Source organism: Vanellus vanellus (assembly GCF_965231255.1).
Source record: "Vanellus vanellus genome assembly, chromosome: 4".
NCBI classification, from domain to species: domain Eukaryota; kingdom Metazoa; phylum Chordata; class Aves; order Charadriiformes; family Charadriidae; genus Vanellus; species Vanellus vanellus.
In genome coordinates, this window is record NC_138909.1 from 6060587 (window position 1) to 6077642 (window position 17056).

General features: G+C 41.3%; 1 long non-coding RNA gene across 4 annotated transcripts in view; it reads left to right on the plus strand.

Moving 5' to 3' along the window:
* Positions 1 to 2312: 2312 nt before the first annotated feature.
* The window catches only part of LOC309671033, a 69199-nt gene continuing 54455 nt past the window's right edge, over positions 2313 to 17056 (plus strand). For 3 of the 4 annotated variants that reach the window (XR_014269088.1, XR_014269089.1, XR_014269090.1), the window contains exon 1: positions 3456 to 3567. This is a non-coding gene — a long non-coding RNA (uncharacterized lncRNA). Of the gene's footprint in view, positions 2396 to 2931; positions 3092 to 3455; positions 3568 to 17056 lie in introns of those variants that run through there. The other variant, XR_014269087.1, reaches the window with a different exon arrangement.

A 17056-nucleotide genomic window follows, 5' to 3' on the forward strand; every position in this document is an offset into this window, starting at 1 on the left:
TCTCTTATGTTCAGTAGAAGAAAAGCTGTATTTAGTGCAATAAAAGAAACACAAAACCAGGTCCCTAAATGTGAAATGTGACTCTTTGGGCCTTCTTGGTTTGTTTTATAACCCTCTTTATGCATTAATTTTTAAAAAAATTAAATCAGTTCTCTTACTGACATTTACACACTTTAAAAAATTCTATACCATATGTATAGCTTTTAAAGGTAAGGGTATAGGAGAAGACATTGGATGGTAAGTAAAAATGTATTTCAATCTATTTGTCAATAAAGCAAGATACAACTTATCAACATGCAGGTGGGGTCATTTCCCAGTGTTGGAAATAGTAAGTATTGAATATTTTTTCCTTTTCTCAACTGACTCACTGTCAGTGCTTTTCTCTGGCTTGTGGCAGGATTGTTTTTCTGTTAGCAACTTATTTTTTAACACACCATTCTGACACCTTGACAGTTCATGTGCTAAATCAAACTTTACAATTACTGGCAGGCAGTTATTAGATGTATTGCACTTAATTAACTTTGCACCTAATTACAAGCAGTGCTGGCCGATTACAAAGGGCATAAATATATTAGTGCCCTAGCTGTCACATCATGAAAATGGCTGTTTGAACAAGTCAAGCAAAAGCAATTACCACATTGTGTGCATGGTGAAGTGTAGCAGAGTGCAGAAAGAGGAATGAACTGGTTTACTGTTTGTAGGAATTTAATTTTGCACTTTGCATTTCAGGTGACCCAGATGAGCAAAGAGTATGATAAAAGATTTCCTTTTATTTGTATAAACACTTCAGGAGTGCTTCATGTGTGTGAAGGGAAAACAGAAGTTGCATGGTAAGAGCTGACTTAGGTTTTGTTAGATACCCACCCTGTGTATCTGTAGATGATAAATTACGAGGATTCCAGCATTAAGGAAGAAAGCAGTCTGCAGATCATAAGCAAAACTTGTGATTCAGAATGACACTGTGCAACTGTTACTTCTACAGTAGTTGTCAAAATGCGAAGTAAAGCAGAATTTGGTCTCATCTGTAGAGGGTTATGTTGTAAAGAACAAATGTTAGCACTCAGCTGGTATTCTGTGGAAATTTGTATTGCGTTAGCACAGGAAGAAAACATCTCTGCTGCAAAAGTAAGCAAAGCATTCAGAGCAATTTTTAAAATTTCCTAAGTGGCTTTGTAAACAGAGTCTGTATAAATGAGATGTTCCCTTCTGTATCAAGTATCTGTTCTAACCACCACATGCTCTCTTTTGCATAGGAAAAAATAACATGCTACAGGTGGCTTAACTAATTGTTGTTGCGCATATAGGCGCAGAGGGATGTTGTCTTCATTTTACAAGAATCCTGGCTAAGGAGGAAAACTGAGAACTGTTAAATACCATTATTGTTTTCGTTGCTTAAAGATTTCCTTTTTCTGCTTAGCAGCAGAATAGCCCCTGAATTAGCAATGTTTTGCAACAAAACTAAACAAAATGTTTGTTTTCCTTTTCAACAAAACTTGGTCCCACACTTAATTATACAGCAGTGCATAGACAAACCAACTTAAGCCCAGTCATAAGAATTTCATGGTCAACAGAGTGTACCATTTGCTTTGTACAAGAAATTTAATGCTTTGTACAAAACTGTACTGAGGTCACACGAACCAGTTTCATATATATTGGCCAAAGAAGGTCACTAGAACTTGACTTTGCTTGAGGCAAATGGAAAGAAACAGAGAGAGTCACAACATGGTGCTAAATTAGTGGCTGTAGGGCTTGTATGCTGTTGTTATTTCCAAGCTCTGAAAAAAGAGAACTGGGAGGATGTATGTAAACCTTTCCCAGCCCAGAACAGCCATTCATTGTTATTTGCTTCTAAACAGTGAAACAACTGTGTTGTTTCTGATAACTCATGGAAAAAGTAGGTGGCCTTTAACAAAAGTTTTGGATGCCTTTGCAATTGTGCTTGCATGAGAAAGTCAGTTGACTCATTTGTGTGCAGCAGCATAAAGTGGGGAGATAACGTGTTTTCAAATACAACATTACATTACTGCCGAAAACATTGCTCAATGTATTAAGGCCTTGGGTAGCCAGCAACTTTTACCCTGTATAAAATTAGAGACATTGCTGTAGAAAAATAAACCTGTGCAGGAAAGTGTCCTGATGGAATGATCTGGGGGGAACAAGCACTGGATTCGAGTAGCCTGTGCAAGAGCACTTTGGCTCTTTAGCCACTCCTTACTAGAAGAGTCAGGAGCTCAGCCCAAGAGAGATGTTAAATCAGTCAAGGGTTCATGTAAAGCTCTATGATTTCTGTTTTCCAGGGCAAAATATACACTACTAAGCTTTTCCCTGATGAGAAACTGCAGGGTCCAAGGAATTAATGTGAAATAATGTGGACCTGACTCTTCCAACACACCAAGTGAGTTACGTTCAACACAAAGTGTGTTAAAATACTATTTTCTTGACTGAATGCACTGGAACCAACAAATAATCCATTAATATGTTTAAAAAACAAAAGTAAATCTAAAACTCCATGCATTTGAAGAAAGTCAGATAAAACAGCAATTATTCTAGCAGAATATGTCTGTATCTTATGTGCTTGAATTTTTTTTCTAATATGGATGGTCATAGAACTATTTAGGTTGGAAACGACCCTTAAAATCATCAAGTCCAACCATAAATCTAATGCTGCCAAGTCCACCACTGAACCATGTCCCTAAGTGCCACATCTACACGTCTTTTAAATATCTCCGGGGAAGGTGACTTGTCCTTGCTACTACGTGGCTGCTGCTTTGATTCAATTGCTATTAGTTAAAATATTCCTCCAGAATAGTCAGTTAATATATATAAATGCATATATCTATGTCTGGTTTCTGTTGTATCATGAACCCATGGTGGGGGAAATGGGGATATATGCAAAAACATACTACCTCTTGGCTGCTTCATCCTGGACAGGCTGTGGGCTTTGATGAGAGGCACTGCTTAGCAAGGCCAGGAGGCACAGCCCTGCAGGACACAAGAATCCAACTTCTCCTCAGGACTTTCAGGGCTGCAACAAGAGCTTGAAGTCCTGCCTCCAAGAGGATGGATGCTTAAGTCATTCAGCACACTGCTGGTATGTGGGGCTTACATAAGGCAGGGCCTCTAAGTTCCAATGAAGTTGTCTCCTCACTTGAAGCATGGCCATTGTATTAAGCGCTGATCATGTGGCAATGACAGTTGCCTTATTTTATTCCTTGCCCCTCCTTCTCTACCCCATAGTGGAGAAAAAGCTGGAAAGTCAACTATGGCAGCTATTTTGCCCACATGCATAATATTTCAGTAGCCACTGTGGAGTCCTCAGCTTTTCCATATTTATCATATTTGTACTAATGGAACATTGACAGAAAACTGAGCTAGTTATTTGTTCTTTTTATTCTGTAGATGAGACATTTCTCAGCCATGACTTCTGAAGACTTACAGCCTTAGTGCGCTTCTAAGAAACAGAGCTTTCTAAGATCCAAAGATATTGTCTTACCTGTCTTTTTATCCTTTTTTTGTAAGCATCTAAAGGAAAGCTGGAAACTGCAGTGATATATGAAGAATTGACAGGTATGTAAAAGCCCTCTGTTAGATTTTCTATCCAAGTCTGCTTTGTTCATGCAACTGCATACTTCATAGTTTGACTTTTACACTCTGTTGTAATGACTCTTTCCATCTGAGTGCATCGTACTGTAGGAAGCTAATTGACTTTGACTTCTCTGCTTCTGTTCCCAGTGGGATAATGCCAGTTGTAATTCTGTTATTGATTGTTTAGAGCAATTAGCGGAAAACAAATTTCTCCAAAGAACAGATAATTTGGTTTTGTTGCTCTCTACCATTAAAGTTAAACAATTTGTTATCTGAAAAAAAATTAATAGGAAACACATTCTGTCTGTTTATTAGCTGAAGAGAGACAGGTTACCTCATCATTAATGTCATCGGTAATTAGCGCTCTTGTGCTGCCACCATCTGCACCAGTGGCTGGCAATCTGTCAGCAGCTTCAAATGCCAGGGCTGATTGTGTTTATCTGTGCCAAACAATGGGCAGACCGTATGTGATCCTGAAATTTGTAAACAGTAGTTGGCTAATGTAATTTAACTAGGCAGTTTTGTTATAAGTGTGACTGCTACCCTGGGAAGGACATGAGACTTTAAACCTCCAGGGCAATTCCCAGTCATTGGGTCACCAGCACCAGGTTCAGAATGCCACTCTCAATTAATCAGGTTTCTGATGGTCACAACTGTTTTTTGTTTCCATTCGGGATGAGGTCTGGAAAGGCGCTGCAGTCAGGGTGGCAGGACCTGCACTCACATTCCATCAGCATCACCGCCCTCTGCGATAGCCGGCAGATAAAGCCTGACAGGTCTCACAGAGACCTCATTAATTGGGTAGGCCTCTTAGTTGTTATATAGTAGGTAACTTCCTGTTCTACTCCAGATTGAAAAGAATGGACTTTATTTTACACCGGGTGAAGTTTCTTCAAATGAGGAAAAAAGAAAAAAAAAAAGCCAGGGAAAAGGGAAGTAGTTCTATAATATTTAGGTACTAATCTTGGTGTTTTACTGACTTTTTGTTTTGTTATTCTTGGTCTGAAAAATACACCGGATTTGAGTTTGAATTTGTTGCTTTGTTTGAGGAGGAAAAGATCTGAAAATTCTGACTGCGTAATAAAACAGCTTCCAAGTCAGAGACTCTTGAGAACCTCCATGGAAGGATTTGAAGGCTTGTGTAAGAATACATTTGTAGTGGTGGAAAGCTGTCTGCCATGCTTAAATTTGCATCATAGTTACTATAAAGTAAATGATTATACATGTAAGTGGTTAGTGAGTTACTTGTTTAGTAATTTTTCATTGGTACTCTCCTGTTCTATGCATTCAGTCATGTGAATAATATATACAAGTACAGGTGGAAGTTAAATGCTTTCTTTGGCACATGGTTTTCAAGCCTACATTAAGATGTATTACTCCAGGTATCATATCATGGAATAGTACAATTAGTGAATTTCTGTTAATAGTGGTTATTACTAGTACCTGGACATTTTCCTCTCCAGGACTGCTGGACCAGAAACCTATTAAAAATGCGAGGACCCACTGGCATTTTAGAAAAATCCATTTCATAGTTGTATGGTAGCATACGAGTTCCAAGGGACTGCTAGATGTTTGCATTTGATGCATGAAACATTAAGTACGTTCAGGGAGTAACCTCTTTTTCTGATGTGAGAACATAGAGCTGCCATTGAAAACTCTGAATCTCAGTTAAAGGTGAGAGGAGTCATGAATTTCAGTGTCCGTTATAATGCATTTCTAAAGACCTGGTGTTAGCAAGAGGTGCAGCTGGATTAGTTGATCTCTTAAAAATGGATAGGAATAGGTTGTTAGAGGCAATAGCAAAATAGGAAAGAGTGTGAAGCATACTAGGAAAGCTATAGTGTCTCAATATATTAAGTCCCTCTTGTGGAAAAGGGTCTGTGTGTGTATATATGTATATATATAGATGTATTATTTGGAAGGTGAATAATGTAAGGAAGGGGATGTTGTAATGAACAAGAAACGAGGTCTATTTTATGACTTAACACTCTAGAATGTTTATTTATAAAAGATAGTTTGCACTTGTGGACTGATCCAAAGCAACTTGAATTGAAATATTTGTTTGAGTTTCAATGGGTTTTAGGCCCAGCCCATCCTCTCCAATGTTTATTGGGTAAATTTACTGCGTGCAAATTTTTATAGAATTTGCTGCCTGCAGATTCCGTAAGAAGTTGTCTGTCCTAGGGAATGTACACTAAAGATGGAATAAATATGGTATGAAAAAAATCAGGTATTTAATATCCAGTAAGAATAGCAATATGGTTTATAAGAATCTTTTGTTCTTCTGTTTACTTTTGTGTCATTTCAGTAATTCATGTAGTGTGCCAATTTGCAAATTATAGAATATAATTTTAAAGATACATACATCTGTGTCATGAGGTAATGGCAGATCAATACAGAAAACAAAGTCATTTTAGCTTTGGGATTAGTGGAGGAAAAAGAGGTGTTAATAGCAGTGTAGGGATGTTCTAGAATTTAATTGTAACCCCTCCGCCACTTTTCTACGTGTAAAGTGGAAAAACAGTACTAAAAATAAATATGATGCAAATAATGTAAATCCAGTGTAAGGGTTTACTGTATCACTGAGCTCTTTAAAATGTTAACATTCCTTAGCTTCATTTGGAAGCATTAACTAATTCCAGGTGAGTCACCTCAGACAACAAAGCCCGCTGTTGCTAGACGTCCCTCACACAGAGCATGAGGTAACAATTCTCCAGGGACATGTGTAGATGTGAGAATATTTTGTTATGGTGTGGTGACTAACATTCCTTTATTTCTCATTAGTTTATACTGTACTCTATTATATAAAAATTTATTTCTATTAACTTCTACATTCAGTTAATGTACACACCATTTAATGAACATAATATACCTTTAAAATATTGAATTACAGCCTTTCTGCCCCCCAGGTAGACTGTCAGACGTGGTGGTATAAATTAATCTGTAATGCTGCAAAGCTAACAAATTCCATTTAGCCAAGAGGACTGAAAGCAGCTCCCAGAGGCAGATCTGGAGCCTTCTGCTGGAGACCACTGAAATCAATGGAAAGATTTACATTGACTTCATTAATTGCTAAAATAAGAGTGGGGATGGTAGACAAAGAACTACTGAATTTCACTTCCAAAGTACAGCAGGTGTGTGTATATGTGGGTGTGTACTAATAACTTTCCTGATTATCAGTCAGAATTTGCGGATGATGGAAGAAAGTTTTCAGACCTTTCTCATTCTCTTTATGGTGGGACAACTTAATGCAGCTTTTGGCATGATTCACTATGAGAAATGTAGCACTTCTGAATTTCCAGGTGATTTATTTTGAATTTCAACCCCCTCCTCCTTTGCCCTATGGATGTTGTGCAGTACAGCCTGAGCCAAGAGGAATGTAAAGCTGTAATTTTGTTGAAGTAGTGCAGTGACATGAATGCACTCCTCAAGAGTCCCGTCCTTGGTAACATATTATTTAAATTTTGCTTTAGAGAACGTAGGAGAATGGGCAATATCCTGTCTTTGTGAGTGTGAATGCACAAGCACATACTCAGAATCATCACACCACCAGATGTTAAGAGGAATATCTGGAATAAGGTTTACTTGCCAGGTTGCAAGGTATTGGAGCATTTGGGAATCATTTTAGTTGACAGACTCTCTCTGACTAAATCTGGATGTGTTCCCTCACCATTATAGATATTAGATATGAGACTAAGCATCCTGCATGATCTATGAATGGAGAGCTCTTGACAAAAAATAGGCAGTACTCATAATAGTGAACACCAACTCCAAACTTTTTGGCCTTTTTTTTTTTTTTCCTCCCACCTTCCGCTGCCCTTCACAGCTTTTCTTCGTTCTGTGCTGTTCTTGGAGATATCGTCTCAGATTTATTGTATCAACAGTCAAGTTTTGATATTCTTTTGAGACATGCTGGTACTGGCATTTTCAATCTGTAAAGCTGTTCTGAACACTTCAGGATAACCCTCTTCTGGAAGTGCTGTGAGCAGCACATGAGTGGTGGGTATCAGATCTGAGCTAGGTCAGATTTCATGGTGCCTGCTGATATTTATGGGGATGGAAAAAATAAAACAGATTTGCCCAGAATGTTGTAGCCTATTTCAAATGCAAGTAAAGGGTTCATGAATCTGAATCCCTCATCTATTATAACTGCCGGAGGTAGAGCGTAGCTGGGACAAAGCCAGCCTCATGTATCAGAGCTAAGCTGTGAGCTAAGGAAAAGAGAGGTTTAGTAAGAATGATCCTTGATAGAAATCCACTGAAGTGAGTAGAAGTGTATTTCCCTACTGATGCAATCCCACTGCAAGCTTACTTTTTACCTTCTTTGACCAGAGTGTTAAGCCTCACTCTTTTTCTCCCCTTCATATCACAAAGAGGGATATGTTTTTCATGTTGAAGAGGGAACACAAGTTATACCCCACACCAAAGAAGAAAACACCTAGAGAAAATGCTCTACAACTTGTTCCAACCCCTTTTCTGCAGGGAAAGGTTGGCTGACAGGGATATTAGATGCATCTCATTGATTATCTCACCACTAGTATTGACGTGTGAGCTGAGAAAATTAGCAGGGGTTTTTCACCTTTCTTAAACGTTTGGATCATGACAAAAAATTTGATTTTGGTTACAGATCACTCTTTAGTAAATGTAGCCACACCTAAAATATGCTTCTGTGGTATGAATCAGAGCTGTGTCCTAGAGCCAGAGTAAACTTGCCTCAGGTCCTGATGGAGCTGAATTGGCAACCATCAGGCACTCACTTTATTGACATCTGTGGCAGGATAGAGAACTGCTTTTTATTTTTGCTGACTCTGTTACCTCAAATAATTAAAATTGAGGACATCACAATCACTTCTTAATGATAAAAGGACACTTTATTTTGCCTTGTGTCACTTGGGATGAAGTGAGTTTTGAACGTCAGCTTATGGTGTACAGTTTCACAAGTGCAGGTCTTAGAAGATTTCACAAAAGTCTTTGCACAAATATGTATGCTTACCTTTGAATGTTAGACTTAAAACTCAATATGGATTATTTTCAATTAGGAATCTAAGCTTTGAGAATGCTTTTTGGGGGGGTGTTAATCTGATATAGGAAAAGAGGATAGCTTTTCCAATCTAGATGCATAGATTGCATAGGCAAACAGGAACGGAAATTGCCTACAGAGCCTTCATGCTTCAAGTGCATCGTGTGATTATTTTTATACTCAGCCATGAGTACGTTCTGTGGTAATATACCACTCCTTTTGTTTTACAGTATCGAATGAAGACTGAGACATTAAAAGCAGGCCGTAAGAGAAATGAAAAATTGTCAGTAAAAGCAGCTGATGAAAACCTTATTAAAAAGCTATGCATGTCAGGCTGTGTTCCTTCTGTAATGTATATGTTTGTAATAACAGCTCTGAATTCTGCAGGGACCTATAAGTAATGAAGAAAATTGGTCAACCAAAAAAAGAAGTTATTGGAAACTTGAGTGCTATTGAGTCCCATAATATGCAAACTGTACATCTGCATAAAATAAACCTGTGCCCTGCTGATAGCTTTTGTATTGTTCCCCTTGTATATATCAATTTGTTTGCTGGGTTGGGTTTAGTCCAGTAAACGTTTTATGGTGAGAATTATGTCCCCAATTTCCATAAGTAGTCAACATTCATTGTCAATTTAATATCAATGACAAGGCAAAATGTAAAACTGGACAGGACAGACAGTGTCTCCAAGGAGAAAGTTGCCTTCTTACCTAGAATGGAAAGCTTCTGGTGTTGATATATCTTTTCCAGCTGAGGAACAGAATAATGAGGGGAGAGAAGAAAATGATCAAAGTGTTGTAAATATTCCAGGAAGGAAACTACAGTGTGGGATCAAGTCAGAGGACACCAACATGAAGAGTCAGGCTGTACAAAAGACAAAAAAAGAAGGAAAACAAAAACAATGACAAACTGTAGTGAAGGGAAACTACTTACTTGCCTAGAAAGACAGAAACTAAAGAGGCAGAAATAGAGTTTGAAATTGGAGAGGAAACAAGCTGTTGACTTGGAGCAAAAGTTGCACAAAAGGTGTAATGTACCAGAGTACCAAAAATTATGTGTTTGAAACTCTTAGAGTAATGTGAATGAAGAATAAAAGGAAAAACCTTGTGCTCGGCAAGGTCTTGAGATGGGACAAGCACGTATTACCAGGAAGGCATTAGGCTCTTGGTTTCTTTCTTGGTTCTACTCTGTCAGAAAAAGATGGTTGGCCTGAGCGAGCTGCCTTGAGTAAACTTGATGATAGCAAGATGGTGGAAAATATGAAGCTAGAGAAGAAAGTGAAAAGTTAAGTATTTCCTTGCCTATGGTAATAAGGAATAGTAGAAGTCAGGAAGGAAGGGGTGATATGGGAGAGTTAATAGATTACGAAGATGGTGGTCTTTTGGAGGATGTAGCGTTCATTCCTTTAGATGGGTTGCTTGGTGTGGTGAATGCCTGTCAGATGCCTATAAATGTGGTCTTGAACTGCAGTCCTGGACTTCAGCCACGGACTTTTAGTAAATGCTCTTTGAAAACATGATGTTACAGGATCTCCCTCCACAGTACTCACTCTGCAATAAGTAGACTTTATGGGGCATACTCAGGGGGGAAAGGTGATTTATGTACTCAATAATCTTTCCTCTTCTGCCCTGTGGAGAAATCTTCAGACTGGCCAGCAGGCCCAGAATCAAGGAGGGTGCTAGGCTGCTGCTGGAGAAATGATTTTATACTTGAGTACTGGAATTTCTTTTTGGTCCTGCCATCATCAATATCAGCTATTTGTTTGTTTCTTAATCCATGCAAGGTACTTCTTTAATTTTAGAGTTGAGAATTAATACATACATCCCTTTCAAAACACGAACAGGTTTTACAGAAAATGATACATTCTCAAATCAGAAAAACTTGTAATTCAGTATTAACTATAGACTTGAAATCAGATTAACATTCAAATGTAACTGTTAGCTTCCTATGCATAACTACATTTGGAATAGACTGGGGACATGCACTAAAGTTTCACCCAATCACATAAGAAGTGAGGAAGGGCTGCTGTTGTATGGGACTCACCTCACCTGCCATCTGAGGGCTGGGTGTCTAATGCAGGCAAATTGTCTAAGATCTTCACGTGGTTACCAGAGAGAGTGAGGATGGCTCCATTCCATTTATCTTACGGTGTCAAAATCCTCTTTGCTCCTTACAGTATGAGCTGGAGCTCAAGTCTTTATACAGCTTGAACGGTTTATGTAAGACAGACTCACTGAATTCCCAGGAATAACTAGAACTGCTTGTATGAGAGCTTTTCCTCAGGTTTGTCCAAGTATTAAATCCAAAATTACAATCTGTTTGGCTTCAAGACAAGGAGAAGCAACATTTATACAACTATGCCCCAATACATGACATAAAATGCAGGTATGCTATTTATTTTCTGGTCTATATAAAGAAAATATCAAATGAACAAGTCTATTCCTTAGTGTGACAGGCAAATTCTCAGTGTAATTCCATTTAAAATTCAAGTTTCTTCTGTTTTTAAACATTAGTTTGACAGACAACAAATAAGAAATCTTAAAGTTGGTAAATACTAAGTAGGGGAAAATGTAGCCATATCCCTGAAAACTTTGCAGCTGACTTTCAGAGTACGTAGCCACTTATGTAACTGTGCATATTACCAGCTGCATCTCCAATCTACGGAGCTGCTTTATGTTCAGGTGTAGCTGTGGAACTTATTTCCACTTCATAATGTCCTTGAAAGAAATCTCTGAGAAAACACCAAAGACCATTCAAAGAAGAAACATTTTAAGTTACTCCAACTAAAAGCATATTGGTTTAAATATGCTGTATGCAGGCACCGTTACTTGAACATGGGTTTTATTGCACAATAGAGCTGATAGCAATGATACATCTTCCCCCTGAACTTGTCACTCCTTCAGACAGCAATACTTAAGTCAGCTCAGTATGTCACATTTTATGGCTAGGAGAATGCCCAGGACACTAAGTCAATCTCTTTCAATTTGGTATCTTGCATCAGTGAACTAAATACTGATTTAACAGCTGCCACAGACTCCACTGCACACATCATCTGAAGATACTATGTACTAGAGATCATGCTAGGCTGGTACATCAAAATAATGGGAACTGTTTTGTTCAGTAGACTGGACACAGTGAGCCAGTAGTGTGCTTCACACAATAGCATTAATTGGTTTGTCCATGAAGGACAAGAAAAAATAAAAGCAATTAAGTTTCATCTGTGTATGGTATCAGGGTACACACCATGTTTGTAAACTGTGAAAATTAAGTCTTTTTTCCTTTATTTATTCTACCTATCTTGGGGTTAATCAGCTGTAGCACCAAACTAACTCCTTTCAGTCTTGCACAAAAGCCTATAATATATCACAGAATTAGGATTACAGGTGGCTTGTTGTCAGTGAGGCAAGAAGTTCAGCTTAAGAAAGTATGACATAGAGATTTATTTTGTATTTCCTTAACAACTGTATAGTATGCAGAAATGTGCTAATGGTTTAGTTCAAATGGCTGTTAACATTCTTCATATTATTGAGTACTGATATAAAAAGGAAGTAATGGCATGAAAGTTCATAATAAAAAGGTACATTATATTCTCTTGGTAGTAGAGAATCCGTTTAATCCGTTAGCCACAAATGGATGGGAGACTAGAGAACGGTTTAAGTGGACAGCAGTCCAGGTACAGCCAAAGGAAAAGTACACTTTAAAATAGTGATTTTCAAAATTTTTTCAGATGAACAGAGCATGCTTAAGCTGAACCGCATTCTTACAACCCATGATGCACAGTATCTGGTTGTCCTGGTTCCGGCAAGGATGGGGTTAATTTCCAAGGAGCCGGCAGGGGAGGCACGTATTCCATACCACGTGACCCATGCCCGCTATAAAAGGAGCTAGCCGGGTCGGGGGAGTCAGTCGCCACTCGGGGGCGGGTCGCGGCGGTGCGGGTCCGGTCGGTGCGCTTCGCGGCGGTACTGTAATCGCGTTCTTGTATTCCTTTACCGGTGTTATTGTTTTTCTTTCTTTCTTTTTCCCTTTGTCTGTTCTGCTAAATTATAATATTTCAACCCACGAGTTTTGCCCTTTTTTTGCTGATTTTTCCCACGGCTGTGGGAGTCGTGCGAGCGGCTGCGTGGTTCTCTGTTGCTGGCTGAGGCCAAACCACGACAGTCCTTTTTGGCGCCCAACGTGGGGCTCGAAGGGTTGTAATAACAACAGATCTGACCAGAGCTTGTTAAAACGGATTTCTTATATGTATTTCTCCTATTAGTTAAATAGTTGCCGGTTACAATGTTGCTTCGTTTGTTTACATGGCTGTGTTATGTAAATTCTTATATGCTGTATGTACTCCCTGTGATGCTGTTTGTTATCTCAGGGAGAGGGATCAGGACTATAATTTTGCTGTCCTGTGCAATATCAGCTTATGATATGGTAACATCACTATTCAAGTGGCTTTGTTGGGGTTTCTATGTAGTATTGCTGTCCTGTCCATACCTTGGTTCCCGTCTCTCAGAAGTTATCAATAATCACACCCAATCTATGGGAGAAACAGGGGGAGATACTTTCCCCAGCTCTTTTGCCTCCTTTTTCTCCTTTGGGCCAGGTGTAACACCTCTTGAGAATTTTGAATATCCTTGGGATGCTCAAACCAGCGTGTTCCTATTGCTATGTCTCCTGAATGTTTTTCAAGTCTTTTTTAGGGTAAAAAAGCTGTTTAAGACTACCACTCAGAAATCTGTCCCAAGGCCAGATAGTCAGGGGTGGCATGGGATGTGGGAGAACATGGGCAGATATCTAGAGAACTTCTCACCTCCAATGGTTTGGGACTTCACCCTTGAACAACTACAGGACCCTGATAAAGTAATAGAATATTTCAAAGGAAAATGCTGTGGCTATTCCAGAGAGGCACAACTTATGGCACTGTGTTGGGCCCTGGCCAGTATCTACCAAACACTGCTCAGTACTACGCAGGACCTTCAGGGGAAAGAGGGGAAAGCCAGACCAGCAGACAAGGAGGCTACTCCAACCCCGGTGGCAGACAAGGAGCCTACTCCAACTCCAGTGATAGGCACTATGCCTACTCCAACTCCGGTGGCAGACAATGAGGCTACTCTAACTCCAGTGGCAGGCACTGTGGCTACTCAAACCCTGGTGACAGGCAATGCAGCCACTCAAACCCCAGTGGCAGGCACTGCAGCTGAATTGGACAACCAACCTGTGCCAGTATCAGTTGCTCCTATACAGAAGAAGAAATACACCAAGAAATCAGTTCGCATAGTAAAGGATGATGATGAACCAGGGCCATCAAAGGAACAGGAGGAAGAGACAGAACCAGAGGTAATAACCCGATCCCTATCCCTGAGTGAGCTGCGAGATATGCGAAAAGATTTCAGTCGACTTCCTGGTGAGCACATTGTCACCTGGCTGCTCCGATGCTGGGATAATGGGGCCAGTAGCTTGGAATTAGAGGGCAGGGAAGCTAAGCAGCTGGGATCCCTGTCTAGGGAGGCAGGCATTGACAAGGCAATTGGGAAAAAGACACAAGCCCTCAGCCTCTGGAGACGACTCCTGGCAGGTGTAAGGGAAAGGTATCCTTTCAGTGAAGATGTTGTATGTCGTCCAAGCAAGTGGACCACCATGGAAAAAGGTATCCAGTACCTAAGGGAATTAGCCGTACGAGAGATGATTTACTTTGACCCAGATAATGCGCAGTTACCCACAGATCCTGATGAAGTCCAGTGCACAAGGCCCATATGGCGGAAGTTTGTGCGGAGCGCACCATCATCATATGCCAACTCCTTGGCAGTGATGGAATGGAGAGGTGAAGAGGGACCAACGGTGGATGAGGTGGCTGGACGACTCCGTCAATATGAAGAAAGCCTATCTTCCCCCCTCGTTTCAGCTGTGGAGAAACTGTCCCAGAAGGTCCAGCAACTTGAAGAGAGTATGTCCTACACCCCACCTGTACAGGCCAGCATCTCAGCTATTAGGAGCAGGCGTTTCCCTACTCAAGAGGAAGAGTACAGGGGGTACACACAACGAGGCACCCTGTGGTTTTACCTGCGTGACCACGGAGAGGACATGAGGAGGTGGGATGGACAACCTACCTCAGCACTACGGACACGGGTACGTGAGCTGCAAGGAAGAACAAACACAAAAGGGGATCCCTCCAGAAAAAGTGCAGCTCCTGTTTCCAGCAGACAGTTCCCCAGACAGAATGGAAGGCCTGATCTAACCTCCGATCCTCTTGAAGGGACTTCCAAATCATTTTTGCAACAGGTGAGTAATGTATACTATGATCAGGATTAGAGGGGCCCTGCCTCCAGCCAGGTGGGGGAAAGGGACAACCGGGTTTATTGGACTGTGTGGATTCGATGGCCTGGCACATCTGAGCCACAGGAGTATAAGGCTCTGGTGGACACTGGTGCACAATGCACCTTAATACCATCAAATTACAGAGGAGCAGAACCCATTTGTATTTCTGGAGTAACAGGGGGATCACAAGAGTTGACTGTACTGGAAGCTGAAGTAAGCCTAACTGGAAATGAGTGGCAAAAGCATCCCATTGTGACTGGCCCAGAGGCTCCATGCATCCTTGGCATAGACTATCTCAGGAGAGGATACTTTAAGGACCCAAAAGGATACCGGTGGGCTTTTGGCATAGCTGCCTTGGAGACGGAAGAAATTGAACAGTTATCCACCTTGCCTGGTCTCTCAGAGGACCCCTCTGTGGTAGGGTTGTTGAGGGTCAAAGAACAACAGGTGCCGATTGCTACCACAACGGTGCATCGACGGCAATATCGTACTAACCGAGACTCTGTGATTCCCATCCATAAGTTGATTCGTCAACTAGAGACTCAAGGAGTGATTAGCAAGACTCGCTCACCCTTTAATAGTCCCATATGGCCAGTGCGAAAATCTAATGGAGAGTGGAGGCTAACAGTGGATTATCGTGGCCTGAATGAAGTCACACCACCGCTGAGCGCTGCTGTGCCAGACATGCTAGAGCTTCAATACGAACTGGAGTCGAAGGCAGCCAAGTGGTATGCAACGATTGATATCGCCAATGCATTCTTCTCAATCCCTTTGGCGGCAGAGTGCAGGCCACAGTTTGCTTTCACTTGGAAGGGCATCCAGTACACCTGGAATCGACTGCCCCAGGGGTGGAAACACAGCCCCACCATTTGTCATGGACTGATCCAGACCACACTGGAACAGGGTGAAGCTCCAGAACATTTGCAGTACATTGATGACATCATTGTATGGGGCGACACAGCAGAAGAAGTTTTTGAGAAAGGGAATAAAATAGTTCAAATCCTTCTGAAAGCTGGCTTTGCCATAAAACGAAGTAAGGTTAAGGGACCTGCACAGGAGATCCAATTTTTAGGAATAAAGTGGCAAGATGGACGCCGTCAGATCCCAATGGATGTGATCAACAAAATAGCAGCTATGTCCCCACCGACTAGTAAAAAGGAAACACAAGCTTTCTTAGGTGTTGTGGGTTTTTGGAGGATGCATATTCCAAATTACAGTCTGATTGTGAGCCCTCTATATCAAGTGACGCGGAAAAAGAATGATTTTAAGTGGGGTCCTGAGCAACGACAAGCTTTCGAACAAATTAAGCAGGAAATAGTTCATGCAGTAGCGCTGGGGCCAGTCAGGGCAGGACAAGACGTTAAAAATGTGCTCTACACTGCAGCCGGGGAGAATGGCCCTACCTGGAGCCTCTGGCAAAAAGCACCAGGGGAGACTCGAGGTCGACCCCTGGGGTTCTGGAGTCGGGGATACAGAGGATCCGAAGCCCGCTATACCCCAACAGAAAAGGAGATATTGGCAGCATACGAGGGGGTTCGAGCTGCTTCGGAGGTGGTTGGCACTGAAGCACAGCTCCTCTTAGCACCTCGACTGCCAGTGCTGGGCTGGATGTTCAAAGAAAGGGTCCCTGCCACACATCATGCAACTGATGCTACGTGGAGTAAGTGGATTGCACTGATCACCCAGCGAACTCGAATGGGAAACCCCAGTCGTCCAGGCATACTGGAAGTGATCATGGACTGGCCAGAAGGCAAAGATTTCGGAATATCACCAGAGGAAGAGGTGACGCGTGCAGAAGAGGCCCCACCGTATAATGAACTGCCAGAAAATGAGAAGAAACATGCCCTGTTCACTGATGGGTCCTGCCGAATTGTGGGAAAGCATCGAAAGTGGAAGGCTGCTGTGTGGAGTCCGACACGACGAGTTGCAGAAGCCACCGAAGGACAAGGTGAGTCGAGTCAGTTTGCAGAGGTAAAAGCCATCCAGCTGGCTTTGGACATTGCTGAGCGAGAGAAATGGCCGGTACTTTACCTCTATACTGATTCATGGATGGTGGCAAATGCTCTGTGGGGGTGGTTACAGCAGTGGAAGCAGAACAACTGGCAGCGCAGAGGTAAGCCCATCTGGGCTGCTGAACTGTGGCAA